General features: G+C 45.8%; 1 long non-coding RNA gene across 1 annotated transcript in view; it reads left to right on the forward strand.

The window, feature by feature from the left end:
* The first annotated feature begins 564 nt into the window (after nucleotides 1-564).
* Nucleotides 565-13,348, forward strand: part of LOC130294128 (uncharacterized) — a 42,886-nt gene continuing 30,102 nt past the window's right edge. The window contains exon 1 of the long non-coding RNA XR_008848397.1: nucleotides 565-680. This is a non-coding gene — a long non-coding RNA (uncharacterized LOC130294128). The remainder of the gene's footprint in view (nucleotides 681-13,348) is intronic.

Genomic DNA, 13,348 nt, shown 5'->3' on the forward strand with positions numbered 1-13,348 from the left:
CCCGGTATCCAGCATTCACTCCTTCGGCCTGCAGTTCCTTGGTACCCCGTGAATTGGGGTGATGTGCATAAAACCAAGAGGTGTCACAGGTGAGAGTCCATTTTTTTAGACTGTCACCCTCCCTCTATATCTGGCGCTGTCCTCTCTTTTTTCTTCTTTTCTCTTACATTTTAGGAACTGTCCAGAGCAGCATATGTATGGACAGTTCCTAAAATAACATATGGACAGTTCCTAAAATGGACAGCAGAGGTCAGCAGAGAGCACTGTGGTCATGACATCAGAGGAAATGCATTTCTTTTTTGGATTTCTCTTTAGTATACAGACCCTAAAAAGTACTGGAAGGATTATGATTTATTTTTTTTAGTAGAAGTGATTTACAAATCTGTTTAACTTTCTGGCAACTTTCTGATTTAAAGGGAAAAAAAAATGGTTTCCTTGGGAGTACCCCTTTAAAGGGGTACTCTTGTGAAAAACATTTATTTTTATTTTGTTTTAAATAAATTGGTGCCAGAAAGTTATACAGATTTGTAAATTATTTCTATAAAAAAATCTTAATCCTTCCAGTACTTATCCGCTGCTGTATGCTCCAAAGGAAGTTGTGTAGTTCTTTTCACGCCCCAGAAGAAGCAGATTTAGCGAAACGTTGGGTGGTGTCAGAGGTCCTGCTGTGTCTCCACTAGGTGAATACTGTTGCACCCTTGCATGCTGTACCCTTGCTAGGTTTATTACTGTTATATTGCAGTATCTTTCAGGGTACATCCTATATATACTCTAGAGCAGTGGTCTCCAACTTGCAGACCTCCAGATGTTGCAAAACTACAACTCCCAGCATGCCCGGACAGCCAACGGCTGTCCGGGCATGCTGGGAGTTGTAGTTTTGCAACATCTGGAGGTCCGCAGGTTGGAGACCACTGCTCTAGAGTATACATTGTTAGCCTCTATATAAGTTATTTTGTGGACCTCCTGCTCTGCATTTGGCAGATTAGACTCTGTTTGCAACTTTCTCCTATTTTTTTTTGTGTTTTTAAATGTATTTTCTATGATGCAGTTATGTTTAGTAACATTTATCTTTTAACCTGATCTATATACGCTTGTATTCTCCTTTGTCTACTAGTTCTTTTCTATCTGACCGCAGTGCTCTCTGCTGACACCTCTGTCCATGTCAGAACCTGTCCAGACTAGGAGCAAATCCCCATAGCAAACCTCTCCTGCTCTGGCCAATTCCTCACATGGACAGAGGTGTCAGCAGAGAGCACTGTGGTCAGACTGAAAAGAACTACTCAATTTCCTCTGAAGCATACAGCAGCTGGTAAGTACTGGAAGGGTTAAGATTTTTTAATAAAAGTAATTTACGAATCCGTTTAACTTTTTGGCATCAGTTGATTTGAAAAAAAAAAAAAAAAAATTTCCACCAGAGTTCCCCTTTTAGAAAACCTTTCTACTATATAATCATTATAAAACAAGGACATTGGTGGTGAGGACGAAAAAGTCCCCAATAGGTCATCTAAGCAAAGATTTATCTACCAGCCATGTACACACATAGGTTGTACTTCGCCCACGTCTGGAGGACCTCCAAACTACTCCCTAAGGAGAGGTTCAAGTTTGCGTTGGGGAGCAGATGCCATCCTTTTTATGTTATGTTAAAGTGACCAACACCATGATGGGAAACCATTGGACTCTATTATAGATCAATAAATGTTTTTGATTGTGATCCAATACAGCATCTGCATCCGCTAGCCTTAGGACTATTCAGGTGACTGAGTTTATACAAGGCTTGCTGGACGCATAGTGTATATCTCAAGTATGTATATTATCTGCCTTCCTAATTCCTTTTCTATATTGTCCCACACATCAAAAGCATACATTGAGTTCTACAGAATGTAGAGGGTTAATTTGTTTGCAAATTGCACTGCATTTCTTATACAGCTGAACCAGAATCTAGTCACATGTAAGCCTCCTAGCTAATTATTATGGTGATTATGTTACAGGGCGATTGGTTTTATATTCATTTTTCATGTGACAGATTCATCTTAAATGAGCATAAATGCCTGTAAACATAAGTGCATCTACAATATACAGTGACCCCCCGACCTATGATGGCCCCGACATATGATAATTTCAACATGCGATGGTCTCTCAGAGGCCATCGCATGTTGAAGGCAGCATCAACATGCGATGCTTTTGTATGTCGGGGCCATCGCATAAACGGCTATCCGGCAGCGCAGACTGCTTCAGCTGGATAGCTATTTACGGTGCCCTGTGTGCTCTGGTGATGGTCTCCTACCTGTCCTCGGGGCTCCGGCGCGTCCCCTGCATCGCCGGCGCTCTCCTTAGTCGTCATCACGTCGCCGCGCACGCCGTCCCGTCATCCAATAGGAGCGGCGTGCGTAGTGACGTGATGGCGGCGATGTGATGGCGGCGATGTGATGGCGGCTCGGGAAGCAGAGACATCCGGAGCGGCGGGGACACACCGGGGACATGGCGACAGCGATGGAGGGCGACATCCAGGGCAGCGGTGACGAGCGGTGACAGGTCCGGAGCGGCGGGGACAGGTGAGTATTACGTCCTATACTTTACATTGCACAGATCCCACAACATATGATGGTTTCCACAAACGATGGTTCGTTTGAAACGGATTACCATCGTATGTTGAGGGACCACTGTACTTGTGTTATTTCTGAAGCTATTTGACTTTTGAAAATCTCCCCTAAAACAGCGACCACTAGGGGTCCCTGTGGTGGCCCAGTAAGGGAGGTGTTACCCCATACCCTTGCTGGCCTGACCGGCAGCCTCCCTTCATTGTCCCCAGAGTTCCCTTGTACTTGTACATCACACCCCGTTACAACATCCCCATATCCTCTCCCACATTTGTTACAATGTGTCACCCCAGTAGTAAGGAGATTACATGAGGAGGGGGTTTGATACAGTGTCTTACCCCAGTAGTAAGGTGATCACATGAGGAGGGGGTTTGTTACAGTGTGCCACCCCAGTAGTAAGGAGATTACATGAGGAGGAGGTTTGTTACAGTGTCTTACCCCAGTAGTAAGGAGATTACATGAGGAGGGGGTTTGTTACAGTGTATCACCCCAGTAGTAAGGGGATTACATCAGGAGGAGGTTTGTTACAGTGTATCACCCCAGTAGTAAGGGGATTAGATGAGGAGGAGGTTTGTTACAGTGTGTCACCCCAGTAGTAAGGAGATTACATGAGGAGGAGGTTTGTTACAATGTGTCACCCCAGTAGTAAGGAGATTACATGAGGAGGGGGTTTGATACAGTGTCTTACCCCAGTAGTAAGGTGATCACATGAGGAGGGGGTTTGTTACAGTGTGTCACCCCAGTAGTAAGGAGATTACATGAGGAGGGGGTTTGATACAGTGTCTTACCCCAGTAGTAAGGTGATCACATGAGGAGGGGGTTTGTTACAGTGCGTCACCCCAGTAGTAAGAGATAGGAGACAGAAAAAAGTGGACGGCGCATCGCGTAATACTGTGGGCTGAATACCCAGGTGCCCTTTGAAATATTACTCACCTTTGGTAAGTCTTGGTATCAAGCATATCACCCCTCACATGGGGTAGGATGTGGTAGAGATGTGGTGCCGCTGGCTGCAACCCGCAGAGACGGCCGGTCTCCCATCGGGAATCGGCAAAAGTCGAGCAAGGTAAGTTTCAGAAAAAAAGTTCTGCTGGTGGCGCTGCCTTGTGGATATCACAGTCATGGAGGAGATGGTGTAAAAAAGTAACAATGTATTTATTCAACACATTAAACCCTTTTACATGGTGTGCAAGACGCGTTTCGAAGGATAGTTCCTTCTTTATCAATTGCTCTTTGCATGTACATTTTAGTAAGCAGAATTTTTCTGTCTGCAATTTCAAAGAGGAATTGCAGGCTGAAATTCCATAGTGTGAACCTAGCCTTAGGCCGGGTTCACACTGCAGAATTTCTGCCGGAGATCGAGCCAGCAGCGCTAGGACCGAGCAGACTCCATTGCTGCCCCATAGACTCCAATGCATTTCTGGATGGATCTTTTGGGAGGCCTGCTCAGAAATTAATTGCCATCTATGGGGACGGCAATGTAGTCTGCGCGGTCCTAGTGCCGCCGACTCGATCTCCGGTAGAAATTCTGCCCAGAAATTCCACAGTTTGAACCTAGCCTTAGGGTCTATTCATACGGCAGAATTTCCTCTTGCGGAATTCCGCCTCAAATGAAAGCCCATAGACTTCTATGGGATTCCGCACTCCCATTCACACTTCTGAATTTCCGCAAGCGGAAATTCAGAAGTGTGAATGGGAGTGCGGAATCCCATAGAAGTCTATTGGGCTTTCAACTGAGATGGAATTCCGCATGTGGAAATTCTGCGGTGTGAATAGACCCTTACAGACCAGTGTTATGTCTATGGGTAATGTGGGGAATGTGATGTCATCCTCCTGCATAGAGACCCACATGAGCGAGTGCTGCAATGTGACGGCTCTGACTCCTCTCCCCTCCGGGCATGCAGGCGATGTATTGCCACTGCAGTGTATGACTGGAGTACATCAGGAAACCACACCTCATATTGCAGAACATTAATTACATTTCTTCCTCAAGGTTAAAGCCTACTCAATCCATTTTCCCGAGCTCAGCTAAAGATTTACCGATTCTGAAGAGGAATGTTCCGCAAAGCAGCACTTTCCATATAATGACTGTGACTCACTTAAAAAAAAGCTCTATAAAAAAAAAAAGCACAGTATATCCGAGATACAATGCAGTATCCCCATTTACATATAAATGCTTTCTGATTGCAGAACGTTCCGTCTCCACTCCTAAACTTACTGCTCCCTCTGGTGGTACAGAAGGGAAGTACATTCGTATTATCCGGCTTTGTGTTCCGGAGCCTGGATCTATTCATTCCATTTAGCTTTTCAGGATCGCTTTCAATAGATCTCGCGGCTTCATTGTGAGATGCAACAATGACTATCTGCTGATTCCAAGGAAAAAGTCTCTGTAGACCCCCCCCCCCCCCCAAATAGGTTGTAAATGATGTGATAGAAATGAGACCAAATAAGAAGCAGCAATTTGGCCTCTTTACAAGAGTCGACTGATAGGATAAAAACAGCGCACGCTTAACAATGTCGCCGTTCTAGGAGCAAATGAATGGTTTGATAATGCACAAATTACCCTTTTGTAGAGGGGCAGTTTCCTCCTGAGTCCCTATTGGTGTATAGCAATAAAATCACTAATAATAGGCCATGTTCTGGAGGCCTGAAGAACCTGAAACTGCATTCAGGAATCTGTAGCCTACAGGAATAAAAACAAATCTGCAGTACCATTACAGCTTTCAATAAGTGCTCTTATTCTCTCTGTACTTTAGCCAGTCTTCAGCAAGGTGTACACTACATTGGGCAGTCCCTCAATATAATAAGTATTCGGTTTAAAGGGGTACTCCAGTGGAAAACCTTTATTTATTATTTTTTTTTAAATCAACTGGTGCCAGAAAGTTAAACAGATTTGTAAATTACTTCTATTTAAAAATCTTAATCCTTCCAGTACTTATTAGCTGCTGTATACTGCAGAGGAAGTTCTTTTCTTTTTGAAATTCTTTCTGTCTGACCACAGTGCTCTCTGCTGACACCTCTGTACTTTAGGAACTGTCCAGAATAGGAGCAAATCCCCACAGCAAACCTCTCCTGCTCTAGACAGTTCCTGACATGGACAGAGGTGTCAGCAGAGAGTAGTGATGTCGCGAATATAAACTTCCGCAAAAGTTCGTGAACCAGGCGAACCGCCATTGACTTCAATGGGCAGGCGAATTTTAAAACCCACAGGGAATCTTTCTGGCCACAATAGTTATTTAAAAGTTGTTTCAAGGGGACTAACACCTGGACTGTGGCGTGCTGGAGGGGGATCCATGGCAAAACTCCCATGGAAAATTACATAGTTGATGCAGAGTCTGGTTTTAATCCATAAAAGGCATAAATCACCTAACATTCCTAAATGCTTTGGAATAACGTGCTTTAGCCCCTTTAGGCAGCACATAGAGCCCCCCTTTAGGCATCACATAGTTACATCCCCCCTTTAGGCAGCATATAGATTCCCCCATATTAGGTATCACATAGTTAGATTCCCCCATATTAGGCATCACATAGTTAGAGCCCCCCATGATAGGCAGCACATAGTTAGAGTTCCCCTTTAGGCAGCACATAAGATTCCCCCATATTAGGCAGCACATAGTTAGATTCCCCCATATTAGGCAGCACATAGTGGGATTTGAACCCAAGGCCCCAGCGCTGCAAGGCAGCAGTGCTAACCTATGAGCCACCATGATACCCTTAGCATACATCTAATATCCACGGTTGCTAAAATGGACAGAGATGTCAGCAGAGAGTACCAGAAAAATTAGGCATGTACACATGGATGAAAAATTGGGTATTGTCGCAGCCGCAGCTGTAGCAGCGGCCAGAAAAATTGCAGCACCAGAAAAAGTGCAGCAGCAGAGGCCATAAAAATTAGGCATGTATACCTGGCTGGAAAATTTGTGACAGTTGTGCAAATTTTTTTAATTTGCACAACTGTCACACCAAATATGATTTGCACTAGTGTGACAATGAGCAAAAAAGCTTGCCAGCGGAGTTCCCCTTTTAAGCAGTGGTCCCCAACCAGGGTGCCTCCAGCTGTTGCAAGACACACGGACAGATATTCGAGCCCTAAAAAGGGCTTTTTTTGGTGCTGTCCTTAAAGCAGATGTTACACTAGTGCTTTAGGAGTAAACTGGACCCTGAATACACCACCTAGCAGCAACCTAGCTATCGCAATCCCTATACAGCAGGAGCAGCTTCTCTAACCCTCCACTTCCCAAGCCTGCAGCATGCTGAATGAGGGTAAAATGGCGTCCGTGCAAGAGGTAGGAGGGTCTGGAAGGGAGGGACTGCTGCTGATTGGCTGTAATGTGTCTGCTGACTATGACTCACAGGGTCAAAGTTTACCGCAATGTTAAAGTATAGGGGGCGAATCGAACTTCACATATGTTCGCCCAGCGATGCGCACGCGAACATCCTAAATTCACCGGGAACTGTTCGCCGGCGAGCAATTCGAGACATCTCTAGCAGAGAGCACTGTGGTCAGACAGTCCAGCAATTTAACACACATGTAGCATAATATAAGCGCACTGATAAGTTAATCTGCATAACGCTGATGTCACAGATGCATATAGATATCTCACTTTATACTGGACCTATATACCCGGCTCTTTAGACTTCCCTCAGTATATCCTCATGCTCAACTTGTCTCATTGTGCCATGATAAATCAACAAGTGCAGTAAGAGTTATAGACATGGAGCGCCATACAATCGCGTCTACATGGCACTCATTTTGTCCGACATTAATCAAAGTTACACTTTGCACGGGCATCATACTCCACAAGATCAGCAATAAGTTGTTCCTTGTTCTTTCCTGCAGTAGGGATGTCCTTTTCTTGGCACATTAGCTCCAGTGCAGGCTTGGACTGCTTGCGATATGCCTCCATATTTCCGAGATGAGACAGAGGAGGTAAAACAGGAGATGGGGAGGACAGAACTGTCTTGCACTCTTTTTGTATGTCTTTTAAACCAGCACTGAGCTCTGTCTTTGGAATTTACACACAAGAATATGTATGCAATTTCTTTTTTAGTGCTAAGATTTCCCTACAGGTAAAATCCAGCAAGCACTAAAAATCTCTAAATATATCCCTACACTGCCACCAATTGTCACGATCACACCCTATCGGTCCAGCCAAGACATTAGAGAGAGTGTGATGGTGCAAGTGTTAAAGCCACCAGACCTCTGGGTATCCACTACAAGTCCTAGCAAGTCACCAAATTAACCCTTAGATAAACGTGTTTTACCAGAGCCTCCTTCAGAAAGGTGAGCTCATATATTTAGAGATCAAAGACCAGAGCTGATTAATTAAACATTTAATCTGATAAAAGGTATCACAGTGCTATATATATATATATATATATATATATATATATATATATATATAAAATACAGGAACAAATGGCATGCAGTTACAAAAATATATAAAAGAGTTTTGCAAGGTAAGGTCAGAAAACAAAAGATGAAGTTCTTACAGCATGATGGTATAGCAGTTCCAAGAGAGTGAGTTTCAGCTGTTCTTAGGATGGTCTTGTCAGCTTGTGGCCCAGCTTTTAACAACCAACTTTGAGTCTAGCATTGTTTTAAATAACATCTCTGCTTTCTTGGGAGGGAGACTCCATTCCCCCCTCCCCTTTGGTCCCACCAGGGGATCTTCTCTCTTCCTGGCCCCTTATCTGTTTGATTATATGATGGGACCAGAGTGCACGACTTCAAAGGAGATACAAAGACAGCCAGACCTCCAATAAAATGCAATACACAAAACACAGTCTGAATGACCCTCTCACCCATGTCTTAGTTTATACACAGATATAATTTATAATACAAATATAGGATTTTAATAATCAGGCCTTGGGCCTGACATCCTCTATTAAGTGTAACCTGTGCGTACATCTAAGTGGTGTACCATTTTGTTGCTGTTAAAGTCTCAAGGGCCTAGTTACTGAGTAAGGCCAGCCAAAAGTACACACCTGCTGGTATTGTAGACAAACACTGTTTTAAGCGTACTGGAGCGCATTGTACTCTCCTAATAAGTGCATACCCCATACATACATCTAAGTGGTGTACCGTTTTGTTCCTGTTAAAGTCTTAAAGGAAAACTGTCAGATATTTTCTCCCGCACTATCCACACTACTGGGTGATAGTGCGGGAGAGGCTGATTAAAATGAGCCCTACCTCGCCCGGATCCGCCCGGCCGTTCGCCCACAATTGTAGTTTTAATCCATGTGTATATCTTGCTGTAACTGGCACGGGCAGGGCTTCTGCAGCTAACTGGCACTGACGGCAGCGCCGCTTATGAATATTCAGGATTAAGATTTTTTTAATAGAAGTAATTTACAAATCTGTTTAACTTTCTGGCACCAGTTGATTTTAAAAAAAAGTTTTCCACCGGAGTACTGTATTGTACTCCCCTCAGATACGCACTAAGTATGTCAGACAGATGAGTGCCAGGACGTGCACAGAGGAGTGGAAAAGGCCTAAATTCATCAGGCAGAGATCGCAGGAGACTAGGGGCAAGTGGCAGCAGGAATCGAAGCTCCCGGTATCAGCTAGCGGTATCATGTCTCGACCAGAAACCCATCTGCCGTCATCGATTGGTTAACACGGTAATCCACTTCATCACATGTGACATCTGATACCCCCAATAAACAGTGGGTGGGTTCCTCAGACACAACCCTCAGTTGGCAAGGCCCGGGAGCAGTCCCTGTCCTCCCATTGTTTCGTTCATATGCTGTTCTCTCCCCTACAGAAGTATCTTATGCTGTGGGTTCAGCTCCACTATTTAGTGAGGACAATATACTAGAGGACAGTCAGCAGCTACTGCCCAGCCAAGAAGTGGAGGAGACATCTGCCGCTTCCTCCACTAGGCGGGCAAGTAGTGATGAGGAGAGGGACGTGGGAGGTAGTGTTGCAAGCGTTCAGGCTCCTGAAGCAGACATTGTGGAGGAACCTGAGGAAGACATCAGTGATGTGCAGACACAACTCTATGATGGTGAAGCCGATCGCACTTGGGAGCTGAGTGCAGAAGGGGCTTCATCATCATCAGGAGAAGAGGGTTGCAGGTTGCCCGTGAGGCAACAGCTGAGCCAGCAGGGTGGTAACATGGTTAGCAGTCAGCATGGTGGCAGAAGTGGAAAGTCTGGAGCCAAATGTGCCCTGGGGAGACCACCTGCTTCACGGCAGCCTTCGTCAGTGGGATGACATCTGGCTCTCCACCTTATTGGACCCTCGCTACCGGCACAAAATGGGGGCCTTTTCTACACCCTCTGAGAGGGAAGACAAACTGACCTACGACAGAGACATCCTATGTAGTCAGTTGGCCGATGCCTATCTGCGCCTATTGTCCATCCTCTCGCAGGTCTGACTCGGGGGGTCCTCTGCACTCACCTTCCAATACCATAGCTGCTGGGGAGGGGAGGGGTGGGGTGGCAGGAGCAGTACCAGCTCTATCAGCAGCAGCCTGAGTCTTCACCCGCATAGTGAAGCAACTCATCAGCAGCAGGTAGACCCAGAGCAGGACCTGAACCAGCAGGCGGTGACATACCTTGACATGACCCTGCCAACATACGTTGAAGACCTGCTGGACTTCTGGGCAGCCAAACTTGATTTGTTGCGCAACAAGCAGAGTTTGCCCTAGAAAAGCTGTCCTGCCCGGCCAGTAGTGTGCCATCAGATCGGGTGTTTAGTGGGGGACCATAGTAACCCCAAGGAAAACTTGTCTGTCCACTTAAAATGTGGAGAGACTGACCTTTGTGAAGATGAATCAGGGATGGATCAGCCAGGATTTCCACCCACCAATGCCAGATGTATCAGAGTAAATTGACCATGGTGCCACACCAACACTTCACAAATATGGATAGGGCAAAACATATTTAAGGTGCTGCTCCCCAGTTACAGACATTCCTCTGCATCAGACCACAAGTAATTATTGAGGATATGCATTAGCTAAAACTTACACCACCAAGTATTGATGTGATGCAAAGAACTCTAAAAGGGAACAACGTATGGTCCGTTGTAACCGGTGGGGGTAAAAACTTCCGCTGTAAGGCCCTATTCTCACATTATTAATTTCCTTCTTGGCAAGTGTTACTCGCCCTAAAAAGGGTGGCCCCACACAGGAACCTCTCCCTATTTCCACCTACAAACACTGCCATTTCACAGGGTTTTTAGGTGGAAATAGGGAGAGTTTCCTGTGTAGGGCGAGAGTAGAGCCTCACAGGGGTATTTTTTACCCCCACCTGCTACAATGGACAATATGTTGTTCCCTTCCACCTTTTCAAGGAAAGTGTTACTCGTCTTAAAAAGGGCAGCCCCACACAGGAAACTCTTCCTATTTCCACCTAAAAATCCTGGGAAATGGCAGTGTTTGTAGGTGGAAATAGGGAGATATTCCTGTGTGGGGCTGCCCTTTTTAGGGCAGGTAACACTTGCCAAGAAGGGAATTAATGCGAGAGTGGGGCCTTACAGGGGAAGTTTTTACCCCGCACAGGTTACAATGGGCCATATGTTGTTCCCTTCCACCTTTTAGAGGTCTTTGCATCACATCAATACTTGGTGGTGTAGGTGGCACATTGTGTTTTTTGCACACCTTTCCTTTTGTTTGATTTCAAAAATATTTTGGGTACATATATTTTATCCTAAGAATATTATTAAAAGTTAAGTTTTACGTAATGCATATCCTCAATACTTACTTGTGCACACTAACACTTTTACAAAAGAGACCATTTTCTTCAGCCTACCTGCCTCAGCTACTATTCTGGTCCTGCCACCTGCCTGATGCCACACATCTGATGCCAAGTTCTCCTTTTTTCACCCACCTTCGTCACTGTGTACTGGTATTGCCACCCACTGCACACCTCTGTCACTGGATCACTTTCAGGACTCCTGATGCTGCTTTTGCCACCTCCAAGCTGTCTCATGCTGCCACCATATGTTCTCCTCATGCTAATGCCAGCTCCAGGCTGTCTCATACTGCCACCATATGTTCTCCTCATGCTGATGCCACCTCCAGGCTGTCTCATACTGCCACCATATGTTCTCCTCATGCTGAGGCCAGCTCCAGGCTGTCTCATACTGCCACCCTATGTTCTCCTCATGCTGCTGCCACTTCCAGACCATGTCATTCAGCCACTATATGGTCTCCTCATGCTGCCGCCAACTATAGGCAGTGTCATTCAGCCACTATATGGCCTCCTCATGCTGGCGCCAGCTCAAGGCAGTGTCATTCAGCCACTATATGTTCTCCTTATGCTGCCGCTAAACCAGGCCGTGTCATTCAGCCACTATATGGTCTCCGCATGCTGCCGCCAATTTCAGGCTGTGTCATTCAGCCACTATATGGTCTCCTCATGCTGCCGCCAACTCCAGGCCATGTCATTTAGCCACAATATGGTCTCCTCATGTTGCCGCCAACTCCAGGCCGTGTCATTCAGCCACTATATGGTTTCCTCATGCTGCCGCCAACTCCAGGCTTTGTCATTTAGCCACTATATGGTCCCCTCATGCTACTGCACACTCCACGCTGTGTCATTCAGCCACTATATGGTCTCCTCATGCTGCCGCCAACTCCAGGCTGGGTCATTTAGCCACTATATGGTCTCCTCATCCTGCCGCCAATTCCAGGCCATGCCATTCAGCCACTATATGGTCTCCTCATCCTGCCGCCAACTCTAGGCCGTGCCATTCAGCCACTTTATGGTCTCCTCATACTGCCGCCAACTCCAGGCCATGTCATTCAGCCACTATATGGTCTCCTCATACTAATGCCACCTCCAGGCCATGCCATTCAGCCACTATATGCTCTCCTCATGCTGCGGCCAAATCCAGGCTGCGTCAATCAGCCACTATATGATCTCCTCATGCTGCCGCCAACTCCAGGCTGTGTCATTTAGCCACTATATGGTCTCCTCATCCTGCCGCCAATTCCAGGCCATGCCATTCAGCCACTATATGGTCTCCTCATCCTGCCGCCAACTCTAGGCCGTGCCATTCAGCCACTTTATGGTCTCCTCATACTGCCGCCAACTCCAGGCCATGTCATTCAGCCACTATATGGTCTCCTCATACTAATGCCACCTCCAGGCCATGCCATTCAGCCGCTATATGGTCTCCTCATGCTGCCGCCAACTCCAGGCTGTGTCATTCTGACACAATATGTTCTCCTCATGCTGCCGCCAACTCCACACTGTGTCATTCAGCCACTATATGTGGTCCCCATGCTGTCACCAACTCCAGGCTGTGTCATTCAACCAGTATATGGGGTCCTCATGCTGCCACCAAAAAATCATTTGCTCATCTTTAGTTGCTAACACTGGAGTTTTATGTATCCATAGGGTTATTCTGTAAAGGGTTATTCTGGTTTTCAAAAACTGATTTTAAATAAGACCCCATATCACCCCATGATATATAACTTAATGATGTAATGTTATCTCAAATTGTACTGGATTCAGCATACTTTTGAGCGATTTACCCCTGATAGGAAGTTGTGTAGTCCTTTTTGTTGTCGGTGGGGTGTTGTCTCAGCAGCTTGCCAGCTCCTCCCTCTCTATCAAGACAATCCATTATTCTCTGTTGTTTTGGGTGGTGTGGCTGGATCTTGTCTCTAAGCTGAAGCCCCACCCCTTAAGTGATGTCACCACCTTTGACCAGCTCCCACAGCCTACATCACTACATCTCCCTATCATATACACATTATATACATATATATATCTTTATTGGGACATTTAGAAAACAATGA

This window comes from Hyla sarda, chromosome 10 (genome assembly GCF_029499605.1).
Source record: "Hyla sarda isolate aHylSar1 chromosome 10, aHylSar1.hap1, whole genome shotgun sequence".
NCBI classification, from domain to species: Eukaryota; Metazoa; Chordata; class Amphibia; order Anura; family Hylidae; genus Hyla; species Hyla sarda.